The 25600-nt window shown below is 57.1% G+C and overlaps 1 long non-coding RNA gene across 1 annotated transcript; it reads left to right on the forward strand.

Moving 5' to 3' along the window:
- Nucleotides 1–5879: 5879 nt before the first annotated feature.
- LOC140688375 (uncharacterized) lies at nt 5880–10471 on the forward strand. Its single transcript, XR_012063018.1, has 2 exons — nt 5880–6004; nt 9984–10471. It is a non-coding gene; the product is annotated as an uncharacterized lncRNA (long non-coding RNA).
- Nucleotides 10472–25600: the final 15129 nt, after the last annotated feature.

A 25600-nucleotide genomic window follows, 5' to 3' on the forward strand; every position in this document is an offset into this window, starting at 1 on the left:
CCGCCTCGCTCTCCGCCCTCCCCGGCCCCCTCGAGCTCCAGGCAGGCTGGAGTGGGACCGACTCCGGGCTTCTAGGGTCCTCTGCTTCTGTGTCCGCCGCGCCCCTAGGGGACGGTACCCGGGGACAAAGGGCGGGGGTGGAGGACGGACTCAACCGAGGTGGGGCTGGGAAACTCCTCTCTGCGTCTTTGATTCCCGGTCTCCCCCAAGGGTCGCAAAGGTTACTTTCCTGCCTGGCACGCAGAAATCCGCCTTTAGGGAGTTGGCAGGAGTGTGGCTGGATGGGGGCTTGTGATCCGTGTGCTCCTCCCAACAGACACCCCCTCCCACACACAGGAGGTGGCCCGCTGCTCGCTTACCTCCCTCTATCCAAGCACAGCCCGCAAAGGCCTCTCAGGGGGGAGTGGTGTCGGGGGGGGGGGTCCTCCAGCTGGGTCATGGCCTGTTTCCCCCAACTGTCTGGATCTGCTCCCACGTATGGACACCTGGGCCTCAGTTTCCCCAGCTGTACAACAGAGCGCCTGGCCTGATGGGTGCCAAGGCACCCTCAACTCCAGGCCCTTCTAGTTTCCTTCATCTCCAGCGTGGGAGCAGCTTGGGGATGACTTATAGAACCCCTCTCCCCCTGCAGAGCAGGCAGCACGCAGCAGGCAGAAGATGCACCCTCCCTGCTTCCCACAACGCCCCTGCTTCAAACCTCACCCCACCCCTGGGTTTCTCTTGGACGGGGGAAGCGAAGGGGCTCTTTTTCCTCATTACCTGGAGATGAGTGCCACGGAGCCCTGGGAACTGGGAGTAGTGAGGGGGGCTCCTACACTCAGAGAACCCCCAGATGACCCCTCTAGTGGAGTAAGTTGCAGGTCAGGAAGGGGGGTCCAGAGTGGCCAATCCAGACCCTAAATTGTGCCCCCACTTGAAGGGCAGAGTGTGGGATGGGGAAGGACTCCCCAAACCAGATGTACCCCTTCCTCCTTTCCGGTGACATTGGCCCCAGGGGGTAACTTTTGCAGAATGGGGAGAGGAAGGGTAGGGCTAGTAAGGCCTCTGCTGGCGTCCCCCCTCAGTGAGGAGGACTGGGTCACTAACCAGCCCGAGGGGACGGCCCTACCAGGGAGCCCTCCGATGTAGACCAGCTGGGCCACCCCCTCCCTCACCGCCTTCAACAGGATTGCCGCCCCTGCAGCTGTGGCTGCGCAGTGCAGGTTGGGTTCTCTGAGCTGCAGGTCGGCTTGCCCCTGTGCAGAGCCCTTTTGGTGCCTCAGTTTCCTCTTCCCTGATGAGGAGGACCTGCCTTCCTGCCTGCCCCCGCTGAAAGCGGGAGGCACATGGGTGCTGGGAGAGGGAAGTGGGCTGTCTCCGAGTACCAGGGAATTGGGGGTCCTGGATGACCCGACCCCCAGCTTGGGGGGGATCAGACAGTAGAATGGACTGGTCCAAATCCTGGGGAGGGATGGGACTAAAAGGGACCCAGGGTGCCTTGTGTTTAGGGCTCAGAATTTAGTAGCTGCCTACTGTTTACTAGGTGCACACTCTCTCCTGACCCAGTCCTGAGGGAGAGAAGCTCTGCCATTCTGCATCGGCCTCAGGCCTGGGGGGGGAGGGGGCTGTTCTGACTTTCTGTGCGAACACTGCCCCCAGGCCCCAGCCCACAGACTTTTCAATTCCAGGATTTATACATAATTTCAGGTTATATATCAATACACCCATCTTCCAGGTGGGAAAACAGAGGTGTCAAGGAGGGGCCAGTTCAGACAACGGACCCTCCCCATGCAGATTCCAAGTCTGGGAAGTGGGTTCTGGCTGTGCAGGGCTCCAGCCTGACCCACCCTCCCGCCCCCAGTCCCACTCTACAGCAATCACAGATAATTAAAAATAATTGTAGGATCTAAAAATCAATCAGCCTTCATAAAATGATCGCATCCCAGGCCCAACAAGCAGCGATCAGGCAGGGGCTGTGGGGGGTCTCTATGGGAGGGGGAAACAAAGGTGGAAGGAAGGGCCACCAAATGTGAACCAAGGAGTGCCCTGAGGCGGGGGAGGGGGCAGGAGCATGTATATTTCCTCCAGCTTGATTATCATTTTCATTTTTATGACAAGCATGTATGGTTTTACTAATGGGGAAGCGTCCATTTTGAAAGAAAAGAGGCAGATCAGTAGCTTGGAGACGAAGGGGCCTCTCCCCTCTGCTGGACACCCTAAGCGCCTTGACTCGGCAGGGTCTGCCTGGCGAGGGAACCAGCTTCATCCAGGTATGGGCACCCTTTGTAGGTGGGTCCTCCTCAGGCACCCGCAGGGACAGGGGTCCGGCTCCCATAGAGGGTCTGCTCCCCCTGGGCAACTGAACAAAAATTTGCCAACCTGCAGAGAGTAGCCCCCTGGACCCCCAGAACAGGCTTCCCCCACCAGCGGCCTTTTAGAAATTAGTAAAATAGAATTGAGCTGGTGATGGGGCAGGCTGGTGGCTCCAGCCCTGATCAATCTTGGGTCATTAGGCAAATTTTGGGTGGGGGAGGGGTGGGCTGGATAGGGGCAGGGCAACCCCCATCGCAGCCCCTGCCGGGACCTTGACCACATCGTGGAAGCTTTATGGCCTCAATAGCCCCTCCAGGAAAATCAGAGTGCTTGGGGGCGCGTCGGCACACGCTGGGCTGCCTCTGCCAATGCCCACCCTCTCTGTGCACAACCGGACCTGGAAGAAGCCAAGAAGAGCAGCCTTGCCTCCCGCTCACCTGGGGGCTCCCAGCGTCCAGCAAGTGGCAGGGAGGACCGGCTGGGGCTCAGGCCTCCTCTCCCCTGGGGGATCCCGGCAGGGGCGGCTCAACCATCTCCACCGTTTCCATAACAGCACCACGCCCCCAGCTCAAGTTAGTACCGTCCAACTCTTCTCTTCTTGGACAGGTAACGTTCCTTGTTGTTCTGACTCCCTCACCGCAGCTAAAAATATGTGGGGGGGTTGTACTCAAAGTTTCTCCCTTTCCTGCCTCCCCTAGGACCCTCCTGGTTTGTGGCTGATTCTGCGATTAGATTTGTCCCCCGCAGAAATGAAAGTCACCAGCCGCCGCGTATCCTTCCTTTTTATTAGAGCGAGGTTTTAATAACTAGTGGCGATGAATGTCCCCCTCCCGCCCCACCCAAGCCTGAGATCCGCGCCAGCCCCAGGTACAGTCCCCCGAAGCTGCAGACTCCCCCAGTCCTGGCCCTCGCGCACCTGGCTGGGCCCGGGCCCTCCGCCCCGACTCTTGCGCCTTCGTTCGGGCGGGGTCGGAGGACTTGACTTCGACGTGGGGGGCTAGGGGGGTGGGTGGACTAGACTTTTCTGGCCTGACAGGGGTCCCGGCCGAGCTGCGCGCCCGGCGCCGGGAGGTCCCACTCTCGGATGTTAGGTGCGGGGACATCCCAGCACCGAACCTGGGGCGCCGCGACGTTGGGGTTTCGCCGCTGGCGGGCAGAACGTCCGAGCTTCCTGCCCGCAGTCGCGGGGCTCCCGGTCGCGCTGGCCCGAGGGGTGGATGCTCCCGCGGGCGTGTCGGTGACAGCTGCGCCCAATCGATCCCCGCGCCCGCCCGGGCGCCGTTGCCTCCGCCGCCGCGCGCGGCTCCATCGAATCCTCATCGCTCCTGGGCCGAGCCGCCCGCCGCGCTCTCTGCAAACACCGCGCTTGTTTGCGCGGGGGCACCGGGGCTGGGCGTCCGCAGTCGGCGAGGGTGGGGAGGTCCCTGGGGCCCCGCGTCCTCGTCCCCCTCCCCCAGCAGCTGGGCCTCCGCAGGCTCGGGAGTTCGAGGCAGTTAGAGGAGAGAATTCCACCCCCACCACTACGACTCGGGGTGGATGGTTGCGGCCGGCCGGGCTGGCGCGGGGGGCGCCCGGATAGCAGAGCCTGGGCCTGGATCGCCTCTCGGAGCCTCAGTTTCCTCGTCTAGAAAGTGACACCTAGGAGCTAGGAAATCTCAGGGCGCCTGAGGTCTGCTCGCTCTGCTCCGCCTGCTTTCTCTTCCTCTGCGCACTGGCAGCCAGCCCCGGCCCAGAGCTGGGCTGGGGGCCGGAGCCTTGGATGCCGACGTAAATATGGAGAGGCCCAGCTGGAGGCGCAGCCAGAAGGCGCTGGGAGCACGAATATGCCCCCCTCAGGCCCGGACCCCTTGTCTCTCTGCTCCGTCTAGATCACCCACCTCACCCTCCACTGTGTGCTAGTGAGGAAACTTCGAGCCTGTTCCGCAGTTTGCAGTCGGGGAGACAGGCTAGGCCAGGCAGGTAGCGTGGTGCGGCATCCTGGAGGATAAGGGAGGGGGTCCCCCACTGCCCAACTCCGCTGACCGCGCGGGCCGTGCGCTTCAGGCCGTGGACTCCCCCGGCGCAACGAAACCCGCGTACGGCGCCCGCTTCGGAGGGGCCGCGCCTCCCCCGCGGCCAGGCTCGGCCCCGACAGCTGAGCAAGCCCCCGCCCCGGGCGGCCCCGAGCGCCCCCTGGCCCTTCCCGGGAGGGACGCTCCTTTGATAATTGAAGATGTAAAGATATATGTATGTCCCGGGGATGGCGCCGGGTGCAGCGGGTGGGTTCGGGGAGGCCTCAGGCCAGGGGATCCGGCGGGCTGCAGAGAGGCTGCCCCGGGAGTGCCTCCAGGAGCCACCTTGGCCCGGGGCGCAGCGTTGGCTCTGCGGAGCCCGAACGCGGCTCCGACACCCGGGAGGGTCCTATCCTGGACCTTCAGAGCCGGGGAAGAGACGACAGAGGCGAGGGTGGGGAGAACAGGCCTGGGAGAGCGCTCACGTTCCAGGCGGGGAGACTGGGGCCCCAGCCGGGAGTGAGGACTGTGCCCTGCCTTCGGGGAGGGAGGGCCCGGTGGCCTCGCCCCAGCGAGTTACCCTGGGCTGCATCCGGTAGGGGAGCCTCGACCTGGCCTGGCGCCCCATCAATAAGCCATTTATCTGAACACACCCTCGCCCTGTCTGCTGGGCCAGGGAAGGGGGAGAGGAGGCAGATGAGGCTCCTCGCCCTCCCCAAGACTAACCGCCTCCTGCCTCCTGGCTGCCCTCCAGGTGGGTCTCCTTTGCCTGCACCCCTGGAGGATGAGAGGACCCAAGAGACTTCCCTGAGGGACACTGAGAAGTTGAGACTAGAGCCAGGGGTGCAGGCCCCACCAGGCAGAATCTACAAGTCAAAGATGGTGGAAGGGAGCCGGACCCTTCACTTGATGTAACAAACCCCTCTGTGCAGCCCCCACCCCAGAGCTGAGGCCTTGCCCTGCCCTCTGGGTGTAGCTCCTATGTTGGGGGGGAAAGACAATGACTACCTGATCACTCATCCCCCTGCGATCAGGACTGGGGACAGGGAGTGAACTTCCTGAAGGAGAGGACCTTAAGACTGGGTTTTGTAGGATGTGCAGGAGTTCGGGTCAGATAGATGAGTCAAGGGATGAAAAGATCCCTAATAATTTGGGACAGAAGGGGATGGAGCAGGGGCAGCAGGCTGGCATTAGCTCAGCCCCAGGTGCTTCACAAGCCTTCATCAAAGAAATATTTGTTGAGTGAATCAATGGGACGAAGCTGGAGCTGACGGGAGTTGGGGGGGTTGTCAAACCCCGGGCTAGGAGGGGCTGGCTTTCCCTCCTTGGCAGTGAGGCTTGCAGGAGAGGGTCTTGTGGCCTCTAGAACAACTCCCTCCAGCCACAGTCTGCACAAAGAGGCATCCTCATAGATCTGGTGGGGGGTTGAAGGACTCCCCCCCCCCCACCTCCAGTGCAGTGCCTGTTGACGGAGGGAGAGCTGTTTGTTCCCGAGCCCAGTAGGTGAGTCACCGTGCACCGGGAGGAAACTGTTTTCTCCTCCTTGCAATCCTTTGCCAGCTCCTTCCTCCCTCCCCAGGGGTGTGGCATCTTCGATTCCCTGGGGGAGCCATGCATCCAGCAGAACCAGGCTCTACCTGCCTGCCCCCCAACACTATGCCTGTTCTGCACTTTGGAAGGTGAGACTCTGAGGGAGAAACATCAATCATCCCCATTTTCAGGTGAGGAAACTGAGGCCCGGGAAGGTTGTGGGATCCGAGCTGTGCAGGTGGCCGCAGGCTGAGTCCCAGTGTGCGTGCAGTTTGAGTGTTGTGGACACATCGGTGCATCCGACTGATGACAGGGTCACTCTCCGGAGGCAGTGCTGAAGTCCTGGCCGAATCTGTGGGGCCCAGGGTCCACCTACACAGTATGTTGCTACGCAGGGTCCTTTTCTCCACCCCAGCCTGTCAGACAATCCAGGGAACACAGGACCCCTCAGACCCTGTCATTTGGGGAGGACAATGGCAAAGAGACCAGGAGGGACAGTCCAGCCTGCACCTGAGGTGGGTCGTCTCCTATTCCAGGGGGCCTGTGAACGGGCAACCAGGCCGTGGGGACTGAAGTTTGGAGGCGCTCCTGTGCCCTCCCCATGGCTCCCACCAGGCCAGGTAATCGTGAAAGGAACCGAGGAAAGGAAGGGTCTGCTGGGCTCCTCCAGAGAGGGCCACCACTGTCCCCCCACTCTGAACTCTCTCCAGCTTGATTTTTAGGGAGCCCTGGGGGTGGGGAGAGCAGAGCCTGGGCCAGACACCCCGACACGGAGGGGCTGAGAGGGGCTCAGTTTCTCCTGCCAGGAAGAAAAGGGGACCTCGATCTTTCTCTCCCTCCTCCTCCATCCCTCCCCTGACCCACCTTCTCCGTCTTTCCTGCCTCCTCCTATTCATCCCCTCCCTGCCCTCCCTCTGTCCACGCTGGTGCTAACAGCTGTCACTACTGGTCAACCCACCTCCCTAAAAGCACCCCGGCCCCCAGCAGTCCCTCCATACTCTCCTCCACAACAATCTCCCAACTTAGGCTGGGTAGGAACCGCTGGCTTCCTCCTCCTCGCTTAAAACACACACACTCACATACCACACACTCACACACTCACATACCACAACACACCACACACACCACACACACACAGACTCACACACACCACACACACACAGACTCACACACACCACACACACACACCACACACACTCACACACACCACACACACCACACACACACACACCACACACACCACACACACACTCACACACACCACACACTCACACACACCACACACACAAACTCACAAACTCACACACACACACACCACATTTCTATTATTACTGAATGTTCTGTGCATCCAGAACTAGGAAGCCAGGCACCCGATGGAAGCATCTCCCTGGGGAATTTGAGGAGGTGACTGCCTCCAGCCCCCTCCTCACCCACCCTCCACCTAGAGGGGGCCCAGGTGGAGCAAGAAGCCAGGGACATGCTCCCATCGCCAGTCCCATCAGGAGGGTCCCCGCTGGCAGGCTGCCAGGCCTGGTGGGAGGCAGGGGCTGCTCAGGGCTACAGTGCTGGTGGGAACCCAGCGGGTTAGGGAGGGCTGAGGGTCACCTGGCTGACCTCAGCTGGTTTTCCTGGTAAGGAAGCCAAGGCAGAAGCCAGGCTTCTGTCTCCCAGAGCAGCCCCTCTCGGCTGCCTGGGGAAAACCGAGGCCTTCTGAAGGTCCCAGAAGCGGAGTGCAGGACAGGATGCAGATGGACACGTGTCGAGCCAGCTAAGCGTGTCTGTGGCTCATCTGGCCACTCTGAGGATAAGCCTGGCTCATGCGCAGGGAGGCTGAGCCTGGAGCTGGCTGCTCAGTGGGGCCTCTGACCCTAGCCCTCTGGGGCGCCAGCCCCCTGTGGGTGCCTCATTGCTCAGGGTCCTTGGTACCATAGGCTTCAGCCCCACAAGATTGAGAGTGGGTTCTGGATTGGAACCCAGCAGCCCTCACCCAAGTTACAGACCCTGTCAGAGCCTCAGCTTTGCTCATCTGTGGAATGGGTGTAAAACCTGCCCAGTGCAAATTTGAGGGCACCCAAGTGATGCTCAGGAGACCTTAAGACAGATGCAACCCCCAAGTTGTCCCCACATCCAGACTGAGACTGGGAGAGAGCAAACGGGGGTGCAGAGGGACCCTGAAGCAGGGCAGAGAGGACAGAGCCTGGCATCGACCCTGGGGAGGCTGGAGCCAGGCTGAGAGGAGGCAGGAGAGGAGGGAGAGGAGTGGGCAGAGGCGAGGGAGGCCCCTTCTTTCCCTGAGGTCCCTCAGGGACCCTCTGAGCTGGACAGCACCAGCGCCCCTCCCAGGAGGTCCAGAGGGGACAGTGCCGGGCCCATGGCGCTGATTTAGGTCTTTGGTTAGCCAGCCCTGGTTTTATGCGTTGGTCCTGGAGTCCGCTGTCTGCCTCTGTGCACCAAGCCCCTGGTTTTCTGTTCCTTGAACCTTCCCAGGACTGGGTTTTTTTCCCCAGTTCCTCTCAATGGGCAGAGATGGTGGGGCTGGGGGCCTGGATTTAGCATCCTTAGGTGTCATTGGAGCGGGGGCCTCAGCTCACCTCCCACTCGATCCTGGCAGGCGGGCAAGGCCAGGGAAGTCATTTCCAGTTCATGGGCAAGCAGTCTGGGGCCCCAGCTCCCTGGCTACCTTGACAATTACAGACCTGGAGTGTGGCCTAAGGCCCCAGCTGACAGACTCTGGGTAAACATTCCATTCATTGTGCCTCAATTTCCCCATCTGTAAAATGGGGACCACACTGAATTGCTGTGAATTGCCAGGAGCAAAGTGCAGGGCCTGAGTCCTAGCGAGGGTGGCTGGACGCAAACCTGGGACTGCACTGGTACCAGGGCAGTGAAAAACTGTGATGAGGGAGCTCTGAGAAGAGGGGTCAGGGAGTCTGAGGGCTGCACCCCGAGGGGCCCCCCTCTGATCCCACCTTGTCCTGCCCCACCTCCTCTCTGCCCAGCACAGGGGCTGCCTACCTGTTGCCTGGTGTCTCTCCCCCAAGCCTCGGAGCCCCTGGAAGGCAGGAACAGAGATTGGGGCGCCCTGGTGTCCCCATCACCCTGTTCAGGACAGGGGGCTCCCTAAGGACACACACCTGCCGGGGAGGTCTGTTCAACTGCACTGCAGCAACAGGCTGGGGCCCGTGCAGCCCACGAGGACAGCTAAACACACGATGTGAGCAGGCGGTCTGCTCTGGCCCCAGGCCCCTCGTCTTCTGTTTGGGGGGTTTCGGGAGGGACACAGAGACTGGCCACTGGGGGGGTCCCCTGCTGGCTGGTGTGAGGGCTCCATGCTGCTCATGACGGTGGCTGTTTTCCTGAAGCAGCACTTCCCATCCTGCCCGCAGATCGGTGTGTGAGTGGAGGCGTGTTCGCACAAGCTTGTTTACGCCGGGGCAGCCCCATGGCACAGCCCGGCGTTCGGGACTGGGGAGGACCTTGCTGCTGTGCAGCCTTCCTGCTGGTTGATTCAACCCATTCCGAGGCTGCTTTGCAGGTCGGTCTCTTTGTAGGTGTGTTCACTGAAGGCATGTGATGTGTAGCGCCCCAGATCTCAAGCCCATTTGCCTGGAATTGAGCCCAGCTTCTGATCCGGATTCTCTGTTCCACTCGTCAGCTGGTGTTCTTGGGCTGGTTCTCACAACCTCCCTGGGCAGCAATTCCCTCATCCTCACCGGGGGGTTTTAGTGAGGATGAAATGAGAGAATTCACCTAAAGCCCCTAGAATAGCACACACATGCTGACCAGATGGGAGCTGCTGTCCTTATTGGACTTTTAGGGGTCCAGAAAGTTGGGGTGAAGTGGGGTAGCAGAGAGGCAAGGCAGCCAGAGAAAATAAATTAGAAATGAGGTCAAGAGAAGCTAGAACTGGAAGAGAAGTTAAGTCCCCTGAAGCCACACTGAGTGGATCTAAACCCTTGCCACAGATAGGCCATGGTATTAGCTCTGAGCTCCCCAACAGGCAATGCAAAAAGAGAAACATTTACCAGTAGTGCCTATCTGTGGATGCACACACTTTTGTGGTCATTGCAAAGCATGGTCGTGGTCCTGTGTGCTTGTGAGTGTCTGCCCAAGCAGGGTGTGGAGGTGGCATTCTAGTGGCCCTGATGGTCTCATGGTCTCCACTCGCAGGCGGTGTACCTTGTGTAATCCCCCTGAGTGTGGCTTGCATGCAGCCAATGGAATACGTGATGGATGTCCACCCGTGACTATGCTGCGTTGTGTGAAAACTTGTCCTAGCAGAGAGTCTCCTGCTGCCCTTGAAGAAGTGACAAGGAGGTGTTGCCAGAGGGGGGCATGTGTGGGGAACCAGCTGGCACACTGATTACGGAAAGCCGGGAAAAAAAAAACAGGCTTCAGTCCTACAACCACAAGGATTGAAGTTAGCCAACAACCATGGGAGTTTGGAGAAGGAACTTGAACTCTAGAAAGGAACTCAGCCTGACTGACACCTTGACTGTGGCTTGTGGGGCCTGAACAGAGGAATTTCAAGCTGCGCCCAGACTCCTGACCCACAGACATGGACAGGTCATAGAAGTGTGCTGTTTGGAGCTGGTATATTTGTTGTGATGACTTGTTACGCGGCAATTGCTAACTCACACTTCTGCTTTTTGATCTGCCATCAGCTCAGTATGGGGCTCTCACTCCTTCATCATGCACGTGATCATCACCGGTGCCCACACTTATTGAGCACCTACTGTGTGCCAGGCTGTGCCCTTGGACCTGGGTCATCTTGGTTTGTCCTTTCTCCAGTCACAGGAAATGGGGATACTTGTCATGCTCATTTTCCAGATGGGGAAACTGAGACCTGAAGATTGGAGTGAGCCCTCCCAGGGCACACGGAGGGTAAGCGAGGCCTTGAGGTTACCTGCGCCTGGAGGCTTGGCTTTTGTCTGTGTCTCACCAGGTTACTGGTGCTTCCCCATGCAGCGGTGCTTCCCCATGCAGCGGTGCTCAGAGCGAGGACCCCCGGCTGAGTCAGTGCCCCCCGCCCCCGCAGGGGCTGGCAGTCTGAGCACCAGTGAACCTTCTGTGGGACCATGCTGCACGCTTACATTTGAGAACCCCTGAGAGCAGGTTCTGGTGCTTCGGGGTCCTGCACAGATGAGGGCCGAGCTCCTCACCACCCCTCTTCCCAGAGGCCACTCCTCCTGGCCCTTCAGGGCTCAGCTGGCGTCCCAGCCCTAAGGAAGTCCCCAGGCCCTCCTTGTTTCATGGTCTCGCATCCTGTGTCTCTCACAGCCGTCTTGTCCCAATTCGTGGTGATATATTTTTTCCTGAAATTTTTGATTAGTACCCTCCTCTCCTACCAGACTGAACTCTGAGAGGGTAGGAGCTGCCTGGCAGGGGCTGTGGCCCCAGCACCCAGCCTGGCGCACAGCAGGTGACTTCTGAGTGAGTGAGTGAATGGGTGGATGGATGAAGGACGAATGAAGAATGAGTGAGCCTCCCTGCCTTCCTGCTTCTCCGTTGGCTGGAGAGAAAGGCAGGCAAATTTCAAGCAACTCGAAGATGTATCTCAGCCTGAAGCCGCTGGAAACACCAGCTCCCCTGGCAGGGCGCATCGACCCACCGTGGGGCGGGCGGGCGCCTGGCTTTGTGGAGGCGGAGGTGGGGGGCTCAAGGCGGGTAGGGGGGCTGCGCCAGCCCACCAGGCAGCGATCAAAACACCCTCCCCCCAGCCCCCTCCCAGCTGGCTCTGCAGACACCCAGGCCTCAGCAGCCCAGCGCTGTTGTGCCGATGGGGGTCTGTGGTGGGGGGTGTGTGTGTGTGTGTGTGTGGAGGTGCAGCCTCTGCCGCAGCCAGGATGGAAAAGCGCTCTCAACACACAAAAGCAGGAAAGGCACATTAAGCCCATTATCAATATTTTGCCTGGAAAAAATACAGAAAGCATTTTCTTCTCTGAAAAATTAATAACCTGGAAGTGGGGGAGGCTGGGTTGGGTGTCTGGCTAGTGAGGAAAAGGTGAGACTTTGGTCTTCCCCCAGTGGGTACCCGGGTCCCTCTGAGCAGGCCCCATCAGCCCCACTTGCTCCTAGTCCTGGCCGAGCCCCCAGTGGGACTCCAGCTGCAACCCCAGCCCCCCAAACCACCCCCATCTTCCTATCTGGAGGAGAGCATCCTCCCCAGATGGGTCCCTCCCAGTTCCCCCCGCATGGGCCATGTTCTCTCCCCTCCCTGCCTGTGCTTTGGCTTGTCCCTCTGCTCACTGTAGGAAACTCCTACTCTACCTACAGAGCCCAGTCCCAATCCCCCCTCCTCTATACAACTTCCCCTCCCCTCCCGGATAGAACCCTCCCTGCCCTTCCCCAGCCCCTCTGCCCCAGCACCTTCACTGCCCCCCAGAGGTACCCACCTTGGGGGCCTCTTTCCTCCCTGCCTCCCCGTACCTGTTAGCCCTTCGGCCTGGAGAGAAGATTCTGGAATCTGGTTGGGGAGGAGGGGTAGAACCACATTCTCCTCAGGTCTCAGTTTCCCTTTTCAAGAACAAGGGGTTTGCATCAGATGTGAAACTTTGGAATCATTTATGTATTCTTACCCCACCGACACTTACCTAGCCCCTCCTGGGTGCAGGCTGCAGGGTTCCTGGGCTCCGGTGCCCGGGAACTCATCCTTTACAAATGGTGTTGACATCTGCTGTCCCCCACCCTTCCTACCCAGAGGATGAAGCATTTTTCTCATTTTGCTGGGGACGCCGAGCCCCCAGGAGGTCCCGGAAGGCATCTGTCAGGGGTCCTAGGCTCGGATTGCCCTGGCTAATGAAGACCCCGCCCATCCAGAGGGGAGCTGTTCTTGGTGCTGAAGCTAGAACTGGAGATCTTCCGTCCCGGGCGGGGACACCCCTGCCAGCATGGCCATCTGAGTTCCCTCCCCTGACACGGGGTCCAGACCCGATGTCCCCCCTCCCCAGGCGGGCTGGATGAGCCTGGTCCAGTCACGTCGGGTCATCCAGCCTCCAGTTTGCTGCCACCACATTCTTCAGCCTGGTCCCTTCCTGTTCTGTATCTCCTATGCTCCCACCCCATCCTGCCTGGCCCCTCACGCTGACCCCGTGGGTCTAGGAGTACCAGAGCCCGGCCCCGCCTCCATATTTGTTGAGTGAATGGGGAATCATGTCATCTGGACACTGCCATGTGACCCCATTCTGTCCCCAGTCCCACTGTGTACCCCAGCCTCCCACCTCCCAAAGCATTAAGGCTGCAGGAATCCAGAGCCTGGACTCGAGTGGTCTGGGAGGGCTTCCTGGGGGAGGTGACCCCACCAGAATCTGGACAGGTGGGAAGTGGGAATGATTCTCCTTCCACCATCACCCCCAACCTTGAGCTGAGCTTGAAAGGCTTGGGGGGAGGCAGCGTCTCATCCACCTTGAGGGGAGAGAATGGAGCTCATTAGGGGAGGGGATCAGACACACAGCTTCGGCAGGGAGAGGGAGGCGCTGACAAGAGGGAGTATTTTATCGAGGCGGCTGCAATCTCTCCTCCAAGGCCAGCGGCCCCTCAGATATTGAGCATCCCTGTCGATGCCGCTAGCTGTAAGTGGAGGGAAAAAATCGCTTAATGGGCTGCTTGAGCCTCATCAGGTGGGTGGGTGCCGGGGGACGCTGGACCCTTAAAGGGGCCTCTGTTGGCCCCCCAGGCTTGGGGGCTCTCGGAGGGGGGTGCTCCAGAGGGCTGCTAATAACCCTTCAAGCAGTGATCCCATTTGCCGAGGCTGCAGGAGGCTGTGGAATCCCCATTTATTTTAATCTTATGTACAATTGTTCAAAGGATCTTAACTGCACTTACTGTGTGCCCAGACTAGAGTGGGGTGCAGGGGGTTCTATCTGGGGGTGGCAGACCTTAAAGCATGACCCAGGCTAAGGGGGGCTGAAAGGGGGCCTGGGGGCCGGACAGGCAGCCTGGTTGCTCCCTGAGAAGGCGACATTTGCCCAGAGAGCTGTAGAGGGAGCAGGAGTTAATTAAGTAAGGAGAGATGGGATCAGCATTCCGGGTGGTGGGAACAGCTTGTGCAAAGGCTTGGTAGGAGGAGGGTAGGCTTATGAGGGGCTGGATCAGGCAGGGCCCCGGCCCGGCCCCATCCTGTCAGCACGGCAGCCCCTGTTCCGAGGTGTCCTTGTATCTGCACGCGTGTGAGCCCACACATGAAGGTGTGCCCCTGTTCCTTTTCTCAGATGTGAGCATTCACTACTCACCATTTAGCACCTAGCTTCTGCTGCCTTTTTTTTTAATAATAGACTGTGCTTTTTAGAATAGTTTCAGATTCACAGAAAAAGCGAGCAGTGTATAGGAAATTCCCACCTAACAGCCCCCCACACAGCTCCTTATCACTACCACCAGTGCAGTGCACTGGCTACAATTCATGAACCAACATTAATACATTACGAGTAACTGTTACCCGATGAATTGTGTCCCTTCTAAAAGGTGCTGGGGTTTCAACCCCCAGTGTCTGTGAATGGGGCCTTGTTAGGTAACAGGGTCTTTGCCAATGATCAAGTTAAGATGGAAATTAGGGTAGGTCATAATCCATATGACTGATGTCCCTGTAAGAAGAGGACATTTGGACATAGAAATACACACATGGGGAAAAGCCCGTGTGAAGGTAAAGGCAGAGACTGGGGTGATGCTTCTCTAAGCCAAGGAACCCCAAGGTTGCCAGTGACCCCCAGAAGCTGGAGATGTTCCCCACCTGTTTCAGAAGGAACCAGCCCTGCTCAACCAACCCTGATCTTGGACTTCTGGCCTCCAGAGCTGGGGAGGAATAAATGTCTGTGGTTTAAGCCACTCAGTTTGAGGTCCTTAGTCATACGGCACATCGAGGGCCATAACCTACATTCATGCTCACTCTCTGTGCTGTGGGTTCTGTGGGCTTTCACGGCATAATACCGTGTTCGTCGCTAGGGTGTCATACAGACTAGTGTCACTGCCCTAAAAACCCCTGTGCTCCGTCTCTTCATCCCCTCTCCCCAACCCCCATGGCCACTGATCCTCCTGTGTCTCCAGAGCTTCGCCCTTCCCAGAACGTCCTAGAGCTGGGATCACAGAGTGAAGCCTCTTCAGATTGGCTTCTTCACTTAGTTGTGTTCATTCAAGGTTCCTCCGTGTCTTCTTGTGGCTCAGTGGACCCTTTCATCCCAGCCCCGAGTAACAGTCCCTCGGCTGAAGGATCCGCTCAGCTACCGGGGCAGCTCTTGGGTACTTCCAGGTTTGGGCAATTAGGAATAAAGCTGCAGTAAACATCCCCATGCAGGCTTTTGTGTGGACCTAAATTGCTGGCTTTTTGGGGCAGCTAGCCTGTTCACTGGATACATCTTAGCAATGCTCACTGCCACTACCTGGACAGCTCTTGCCTTTGTAACAGCTGGGTCTCTCTCAGAGCAGCGGGCAGTCCTTAACTGATTTCACCAGCATCTGATTGTTGGCTCTTTAGGCTGTTTCCAGGTTTTTGCTGGGAACATGCTCTTAGGTGCATATCTCCCCACTGTGCATACCCCTACTGGGATATATTTCTAGCAGCGAGAACACAGGCCAGGGGAATTTGTTTACCATTTATTGAGCACCTACTGTGTGTTGGGCATAGTTTTGAGGGGCTCAGGACCCACTGGGGAAGGGGACAGAAAACAGTTCTTGTCTTCACCAAACTCTCATTTTAAATTTGGCTTTTAAATTTTTGTTAGATGTTGGCATTATCTTCTGGAAAGATCCACTCAAATTGACCCAATCACCAAAAGTATGTAACTGTGACTGAGTGAGTGTGTGTGTGTGTGTGTGTGTGTGTGTGAGATGGACCTGTGAGGGTGTCCTGGTGTCCCCTGTCCTCCTGGGCTGATGGAGATGGAGGTGGGAGAACGCCTGGTCCAGGTCCCTAGGGGGGCAGAAGTAGCCAATAAGCAAACACGTCAATCACTCTATCAGTCGAACTGGGTTAATAAAGCTGCTAGATGGAGGGACGGCTTCGGAAATCCATGTGCCTGGCCATGTCCAACGAGGCAGTGTTCCAGGACAGCTGACACCCAGCAGGGTTGGTGCTTGGACAGGGCAGGAGGCACATCTTGGGTGGTGGACAAGATGTCTTGGCCTCAGTTTCCCCATCCATCAGGGGGCTTTCCATGCTGCCAATGGCACCATGTCCCAGCATAACTACGACTGTCCTACTCATGTCCTGTCGTCCTGTCCAGGGTTCTGGGGACTGAGTACCGAGCCTTGCTCCAGACCAGCATTTACAGAATGAGTGCATCTCAGCATGTTCTCCCCGTGGGGCACCTGGAGCTCCCAAGATGAGATGAGCAGGGTCTGCAGGGGAGAGGGATGGACCCCTGTCCCTTCAGCAGGAGCATCGGGAGAGAAGGCAGGGAGGCTGGGCAGGGAGTCCGGAGCAGAGCTTGGGACAACGAGGAAGGCAGGAGGGGTGGAGGTGCAGGCGCACAGCCTCACATGCTCTGCATGTGCATAAGCAAGACACCTGCCGATCACACACACTCATGTGTGACCTGCGACCACTCACACGCCTCGCACATGCACACATGCGAAGCGTGCATGCACACGTATGCACACACACACTCCCACACTCGTGACGAACACACTTGCACACAGCTGCATGCACTCTTCCACACGCTCATGTGCATGCAAAAATACACACGTGCATGCACCCACACCACACGTACCCACTCACACCCTCACACACTCATGCACACAAAGAATACACAGTCATGTGCACTGCCTCCCTTCCCTCCGTACATGTACACTCATCTCCATTCACAGTGCACCCAGCCATTCACACACATGCACACTCGTGAACACACACGCACTCAGAGACACCCCTGAAATTTGTTCACACACTTAACCACACAGATTTGCATGCTCACTCACACTCACATTAACACGCAGTCTTCCAGGACTGCTGTGGAGCCACTCACACATCACAGACCCAAGCAGTCATTGTCAAAAGAGCTCAGCCTTTGAAAAATTCCAGCTTTTTCATCTTGCACAGGAACTGGCCAACCTCCCCCTCCCTCCCCCTCCCCACTCAATAACCAGGTTAAAATAAAAATTGAATTCCACCATCTGCTTTCAAAAAGTACCCCCCCACTACTCCACCGGTCAATGCAACCTTCTTCAGCTGCTAAGAATTAGAAATGCAAAGGCCGTGGAAGGAGACCAGTGCAGCATTATGTGAAAAATAAAATAACATAAATGCAAAACCTGGGGAGGCTGGCAGCTTTGTAAAGTGTGTCTGTGCACTGCACAGAGGCTGGGGAGGAGGCCCAGGCAGCACGGCCATGGCTGATTCTAGGCAGGTGAGCCTGTGGCCAGTGGTTTTGCACATTTTGTTTCCTTTAAAGTGGTTATAGAACTGAATTTAGAGTTTCCTTCCCTGTAAAAACACACTGATTTTGGGATGTGTGTGTGGGGGGGATTAACTGAAATCATTTAAAAAAATTTCTCAGCACTGGACTTGGTACAGCATGCCTATTAATACTACTGTGTACATTTAAGTGTTTCAGCAATCACACATTTGCACACCAAGCAATTCAATCTTGTTTTTCACCCTCAAAGAAATATGTTTTTTGCGACACACCAGGAACCCTACAATTTTATTATAAACAGCATCTTTATTTTTACAATAAACCTTCCTTTGACAAAATTCAATTGTTCATTTTAATAAACCCAGTTGGCTGTTGAATGCTTTGGGATTTTGGCTTTTCACTAAACTGGAAGGTTTAGGGCATCACACACACACACACACACACACACACACACACACACACACACACACACACACACATATACCCCTCTTCAAAACAACCAGGGTCTTTTCTGAAGCCTGTAGCCTTGAGTCAGGGCCTTCCCTCCCTGGACCGCTGTGAAAGGGGGATGCCCTTTGAACACTAAGACCCCACAGCACCCTCAAGCCCGTAATTCCCACATTACGTTGTTATTTAAATCATTACCCCTCCTTACAGGGGCAGCGGGTGTGTAGGACCTAGTGAGCACTGGATAAGCGTTTTGGTCTCATGTGGGGAGTCTAGTGGTCATCCTGGTGTGGCAGAGACTCCAAAGCCCCAGAGCCACACTTTCTGTGTAGCAGGCCCACCTCCATCCTATAAATCCCTGTGACTCAGGCAAGCCACTGAGCCGCTGTGAATCGCGGTTTTCCCAGCTAGGGAATGGAGCCAGGGAGGTGGCCAGGTAGAGCTTGCAGGGGAGAGCTGGGGAGGGGTCCTCGACGCTTCCTCACTCCCCACCCGGCTATTCAGTGGCCCCCACCTCAGGAAGCCGTGCGTTCCCGAGATAAGACACGGGTCAATAAACTTTTTTCCAAGACGGGCCGGGTTGCTGCATCCTCCCCAGGCCCCCTTCCCGCCCGCAGCCCCCTCCCCGCGCCGGGAAAGGTCAGATGGGAGGCGGCATCGACCCGCGCCGGGAGCCAGACCCCCGGCCACGCCGCGGCCTCGCTGACCAACTGACCACGCGCCGCTCGGGAGCCCGGCGCGCCGCCGGCCAATGGGAGCGCGCTGAGCCGCGGTTGCCGGGCAACGCGGGCCGGGAGGAGGGGCGGGGCCGGCGCGCGGTGGATCCGAGGAGGCCGCGATCAATCCGGCACCCGCGCGCATGCGCGGCCCGCAGCCGGGAGGGATGCGGCAGCCGGCGCCCAGTGGCCATCGATCGCCGCGGCCCGAGGCGCTTAATAAGCTCGGAAAAGGGCTTGGGGTGGGGGGGCTGCCACCCGCCACCTCCTCCGCCCCTGCTCCTTTCAATAATAATAATTGAAAAACAACAACAACGCCAGCAGCAACTCGCGTTTATGCGGCGCCTCCTGCCTGCTGGGCCGTCCGCTTGAGATCTCCCAGCATCCCAGCCAGGGGGCCAGTGGGTGTGCAGCTTCTCTCCGGACGGGCGCGCAGGGGCCAGGTTCCCGAGGCGGCATCCTGTCCCTGCCGCCCACGGCTGAGTGGCCTCGGGCATGTGGGCTGCAGCCTCAGTGTTCCCACCTGTACCTTGGGGGTGAAGTAGCACCTGCCCTTCAGGGCTCTGTGAGGCTTCGGTGAGGTGCCCCATAAGGCTCTTTGTTTCTCAGCTGGCATCAGCCATGTTTTGTTCTCAGATGGGGATCGGAGGCCCAGAGAGGGGAAGTCACAGGCTCAGAGACTGCAGAGGTTACAGAACCAGGACGGCCCCCACTCCTCTGCCTCGAATTCACCTGCCTCATGATGTTCACTGAGCGCTGGCAGCAAGCTAGGCTGTGCTGGTGGCACATTGGTTCTTCAAAGTCCCATGCACTGGGCAATATATTCCCATTTTACAGATGAAGAAGCAGGAAAAATGAGGCCACCATGTCTGGAATGAGCGAGGCCCTTCTCTCCTTCCTTTTGGCCTCCTCCTCCACCCTCTCCTCTTTCCTTCTCAACCTTTTTTCTCCTCACTCTTCCTTGGCTCCCCCCCTTCCTTCCATCCCCCCTTTCTCTTCATTACTCTGAATTGTTTGGTTGTAAAGCTGAGAGGTCCTCCAGGAACTGGCATAAAAAAAAGGAGGTCCTTGAACTTTGGGCCAGACTCTGTTTGGCCTCTGACGGTGGGGGCTGGGGTAGCCCTGCCTCCCGTGGGAGGAGGTTTGCTGAGGTTCCCCGGCACCTGGCTGCTCCGGAGCCCCCATGTCCCCGCCGCCAGCACAGGGTCCTCCACCCCTGCTCCAGCCTTCTGTGTGGCTTTGAGTTGCTGACCTGCCCTTTCTGAGCCACCATTTGCCTTCCATCTTTAAAAACAGGGGCAGTAATCCCTGTTGAATGAAGAGTCCTAAGGAAGCGTGAACGGGGGGTGGGGGAGTACGAGGCAGCACACTGCCCAGCACCTAGCACCCTGTAGCGCCCCTGCACTGCCTGCGGGTGCTCTTCCTTTCCCCGATGTTGGCAGCTTAAGCAAAAGAGGTATATTCTCCCACAGTTCTGGAGGCCAGACCTGTGAGATCAGGGTGTCACAGGGCCGCTCTCTCTCCTGCAGCTCTAGGGGAAGGTCCTTGCTTCCTCTCGCTGCTGCTGGCAGCTGTCGGCCACCCTGACAGCCCTTGGCTTGTAACCACATCACCCTGTCTCTGCTTCCCCTTCACACGGCCGTCTTCTCCACGTCTGTGTCTCTCCCCTTCTTGTAAGGACACCAGTCATTGTATTGAAGGGTCACCCCAGTACAGGAGGACCTCAGCTAATTACATCTGCAAAGACCGTATCTCCACAGAAGTCCACATTCTGAGGTTCTAGGTGAACGTGACTCTTGGATACAATGTGATTCACTGTAGGTGGGTATGGGGGCCTGGATGAGGGTGGCCTTCTCCAGGGTTTCAGGCACTGCTTCCAACACCTGGCTCTGGGCTAGGACCCCAGGAAAATGCCGACAGAGGCCTGAGGCTTTACCAGAATGAGCTCCTGTGACCTCTGGCTGTCACGTGGCTTATGTCTTTCATTTCATCACGTGGGCATCTTTCCCTGTCCTTAAAATGTCTCCTTCTCCATCACCTTTAATATCCACCTGGCATTCCACCGTGGAGGAGACATCGCTCTTTATCAGTCCCCCTCTCTTGGGCTGCAAGGCTAGTCCCAGCACATGTAGTTTTGGCAAAATAGCACAGGGTAAGGGGAACAGGTTGAAATCAGTTGAGGATCAGAACACAGATAATAAAGATCCCAGCCCTGAATGTCTAAAACCAGATAAAAAAGCATTTAAAGTCTATTGCCGCATTTCCTGGGGAGCCAGCACCACCAGACACAGACAGGTCCCCAGAAGGGGGCCTGGGCTGCCCTCACTGTGTATTTTTCTTAATTGAGGTGAAATGCATAGAACATAAAATTAACCATTTTAAAGTGTACCATTCAGTGGTCTTTAGTACATTTATAAAGTTGTTGCAATCATTAGAGCCAGCTCCAAAACCTTTCATCACCCAAAATAAAACACTGTCCACATTAGCAGTTACCCCTCCTCCGCCCTCCACCTCCCCCGCCCCTGACGACCGCCGATTGACTCTCTCCGTCTCTAGGAATTGGCCTGTTCTGGATGTTTCGTATAAATGGAGTCACACATTGTGTGGCCTTTTGTGTCTGGTTTCTGTCTCTGATCATCAGGTGCTCAAGATTTGGAATCCATGTTGTAGTGTGTGTCAGGGTTTCACTCCTTTTTTTGAAAGAGATCATTTAAAATTGTAGTAAAATATACATAATGTAAAATCCACCATCTTAACCATTTCTAAGAGCACAGCTCAGTGGCATTAAGCACATTCACATTGTTGTGCAACCATCTCCACCATCATCTCCAGGACTTTCTCATCTTCCCAAACTGAATCTCTGTCCTCACGAAACACTGACTCCCAGCCCCTCCCCCAGCCCCGGCCCCAGCGTCTACTCTCTGTCTCTGTGGATGTGACTCCTCCAGGGACCTCCTGTGAGTGGAATCAGACAGTGTGTGTCCTTCTGGGTCTGGTTCTCTCACTGACCATCACGTCCTCAAGGTCTATCCACCGTTGCAGCAGGTGTCAGAGCTTCACTCCTATTATGACTGAATCATACATGACAATTCCATCATATGGATAAAGACATTTCATGTGTCCATCATCCTTTCATGGACACTTGGGATGTTTCCACCTTTTGGTTTTGTGAATAATGCTGCTGTGAACATGCGTGTACCTTGGTGACTTTTAACGTCATCAGTCTTCCTGTGGCAAGTCCTGGGGCAGCAACAGATCCCACATGGGGTCAATCATCCCCCATCCCACCCCACCTGGACCTGCGCCTCCAGATCCCAATTGAAGGGAAGATAGCAGAAGGGGTCCCAGACAGAGTTTCAGGTGTGGCACAGAACCCACCTAAGTTTGAATCCCAGCTCTGCGACATTGGGCAGGACATGTCCTTGATTTGGGCCTCAATTTCCTCATCTGTAAAGTGGGGGCAGTGAGCTCATTTACTTCAAAAGCACAGTGTCTCTGTATGCCGGGTAAGTCTCCAAGGAATGATTCTTGATGTTGCTGTCATGACGATGATTTTGAAGTGATTTTCTAGCATCCTCACGGCTGCTAGACCCTCGAAGCCCACAGCCCTGCTCCTGGTTCTGCCTTCTCCTGACCCTGGGCATTCCCAGCATGTGAACACTGGCATTATTTCTGATTTATTCTGGGTCCCCGAAGAAACACACTTTCCTCAGTTACTAATCATTGAGGTGTGAGATACACGGAGGAGCGAGATCAGCTCCCTGACCTCTAGGGGGAAGAGCGCAGGGCGGGGAGAGGGCGGCCCGTGCCAGTGGGGTCCCATGGGGGTCTTGGGGTGGGGCTGGAACTCCGGGCTGGGCGGGGGGGGGGGTGTCCTCACGGAAGAGACCAGAATGGGGGGGTCTGGTGAAAGGAGCGGGGGAAAGGAAGCCACTTCATTTTCCTCTCCTTTTTCTCTTTTCTCTCTCCCTCTTGGGAACCATGGTGTGGGGTCACATGGGGTGGACTAAGGACAGGTCTAAAGGCAAGAGGGAGCTGGGCGGGGGACACCCAGCTGGGCATCAGTTTCCCTAGCTGTGGGAGAAAGTCTCTGGCATTGTGTCCCCAAAGCCCCCCTCCCAGTCTTCCAGCAAGCCCCCAAGTCATGGCTGGGGGGCACAAAAACAGACACAGCCCGAAGGAAGCCCCAGGGCTGGGGGTGTCTGGGAGGCTCTGTCTGGGAGATCCCCGGAGGGCCTTGGAGGGGGAGGAGAAGTCAAGCAGGTGTGTGGGGTGGGGACAGTACTCCAGGCAGGAGGATGAAGTCCGGGTGGGGTGAGAGCACGAGTGACCGCAGCTGGGACAGCTCCAACACAGCTGGAGCGAGAGCAGGGCACATCGGCTGGCTGGCGTGTGGCTAGACATGCAGTGGGACAGGTCACAGGGTGGCACCAGCCCAATGTGCCTGGACCGGCACTGGGGAGGGACTGGAGAGCTTAGAGCAGGGGACGGGCCAGCTCAGGGCTGGACTTAAAAGGGCCCTGAGGAGCCAGTGCTGGGTCAGGGCAGGAAGTAGTGAGCACTGGGCCCTGGGGCAGAGGAGCCCAGGCAGAGCTTTCGAGGGGAAGGTGCTGCTCCACTCCCATCACTCCAAATCCTCCAGAGGCCCCTTTGACCTCCGGGATTAAAAGCCGGAGCTGCGGCAGACAGGGCCGGCACGGGACCTCGCAGCGGGAACCCCCGAGGGAGTCCGTGTGACAACGCCCGTCTTACAGACATGACAGCCAAGGCCCAGAGAGGTTAGGAGCGAGCTAGGGTCACACAGCCTCGCAGTGGACGAGCTGGGTTTCCTGTCTTAATCCCGCGGCACCCGGAACAGCTGGGGAAGGAGTTCTGAGTCTGCGCGCGCCCCGGGGACGACCGCCGCCCGCCCTGCTCCCAGCGCGCTGCGCCGGCCGCGCCGATCAGCAGCGCGCGATCGATGGCGTATTGAGCACTTTTCAAGCTTCGGTGATTTTCGTGGATTCCATGTAAACCGCAGCCCGGCTCCCCCCATCGACCTCCGGCGGAGGCGCCCTCCCCGCCGTCCACGCCGCCAGCTCCCGTCCCCGGCTCTGCACCCCAGCACCCCGCACGGGGCGGCCCCCTGTCCTCCAGCGGGACTGAGGGGTGCGGGGCGCAGACAGCGGCAGGTCCAGTGCGCACGGAGCCTGGGGGCCCTGGAAGGTGGGGCAGGGGAGTGGCCGGCTCGGAGTCGGGGGTCCCTCAGGAAGGGGGACAGGCTGGGGGAGGGCAGAGACTGGGTCTTCCAGCTCCGCACCCCTCCTTGCCTGGAATCCTGCTGTTCCCGCCTAGGCCTGGGCCTGGGCCTGGTGCCAGCCCCAAGTCCAGTGGCCAGGGCCACTTCTCCTGCCACTTTCCTGGGGTCTCCCCTCCCCCTCCCCCTTGCCCCATCCTCTTTGGAGAACCACTGGTGGTGCCTGTTTCCTCCCATAGCATCTGCGCAGGTACAGGAAATACTTGGAAAGGGAGTTCCAGAAAGCGCAGGGCCTGCAGGGGTACCCTGCACACACCTGTCCTACTGAAGCTCCTTTGTTTATCCTCCTACACACCCATGCCTCCATCGGCTCACAAACCTGCCCATCCAAGTATTCATCCAACCACTTACTCCTTGATCCACTCAACCCCCTTATCTGCCTGTCTTTTCACCAAGACATTGGTCCAATATCCATCCACCCATCCATCCATCCAGTCAACAAGCCATACATTCACCAATGTACCCATTCATCCAATGACCCCTCCACCCTTCTACCCATCCGGCCATCCATCCACCCACACACCCATTGATTCACCCATCCACCCTCCCACCCATTCATCCATCCGTTTATCTGTCCTTCTATCTATCCATCCACCCATACATCCATTTATCTATCCATTCCCCCCACATTACACCCCTATCCACTCACTCCCCTGCTCATCCATCTATCAATCCACCAAACCTTTCACCCATCTTGCATGCATTCACCAGCTCATCCATCCATGCATGCATCCATTTATTTATTTTTTTCTCCCATTTTTGAATTGAAGTATAGTTGATTATAACATTGTATTAGTTTCTGGTGTACAGCATAATGATTCAGTTATACACACACACACACACACACACACATATGTATATACATTATTTCTCATATTCCTTTTCATTACATGTTACAAGCCATTGAGTACAGTTCCCTGTGCTGTACAGTAGGGCCTTGTTTATCTATTCTGTACATAGTAGTCTGTATCAGCCAATTTCAAAGTCCCAATTTATCCCTCACTCCTCTCTTCCCCCCATAACCATAAGTCTGTTTCCTATGTCTATGAGTCTTTGTTTTCTAAATAAGTTCATTTGTGTCATGCATCCATGTATTTATCCTTTCGTCCATCCACCCGTGCAGTCAACAAACCATACATTCACCAACATACCGAGTGATCCATCCATCCGTCCGTCTGCCTATTGATTCCGCCACCTATCCTACCCATCCATCCATCCACTTATCTATCCTATCCACCCATTCATCCACTACACACGCATTTATCTTTCAGATCTCCCACTCGTTACACACCTGTTCATTTACTCACCTCCCTAGCCATCCACCCGTCCACCAATCATTCACCTACCTACCCACCTGTCCATTCATGCATCTACTTATCTATCCTCTTAACCATCCACTCATCCTTCCTCCCGTCCGTCCACCCTTCCACACAAACACACATTCATGTGCCCATCCACCCATTCATCCATTCACACATCCATTCATTCACCAACCCTTCCACTCACCCACCCACCCAGCCCCCTGTCCATCCACCTTCACACCCACCCACCCACCTATTTATCAATTCACCCATCCATTCATCCATCACATGCACGTTCTGTGGTCACTTCTGAGCCATCCCGATGCTGCTCTGTGGGGATAGAGGTGAGTCTGGTCCCATGACTTCCCAGACTGAGGACATTTTGATCTCGGATAACAACGAGGTTCAGCCCAGAGAAGGGCTGACACTGTCGTCAGCCCGGCTGCCCTCTGTCCCCGGCCCGCACCTGCTCTAATACTCAGCCAATCTTTACTAAAAGACAGCAGGGAACAAGCAGGTGCGGTCCCTCAGGAAGCATGTGTTCTAGCTGGGTAGACAGGAAACACGAACAGCAAAGAAGCCAAGGAGTAGAAGCATTTGCTACGAGACTGATTCCCAAGCTCTCTGTTCCTGACTGGGCCTGTGGTGGGGGCAGCCGCCAGCCTCCCTCCTCTTCCCACAGGCC

Source organism: Vicugna pacos, chromosome 22, assembly GCF_048564905.1.
Source record: "Vicugna pacos chromosome 22, VicPac4, whole genome shotgun sequence".
Lineage (NCBI taxonomy): Eukaryota > Metazoa > Chordata > Mammalia > Artiodactyla > Camelidae > Vicugna > Vicugna pacos.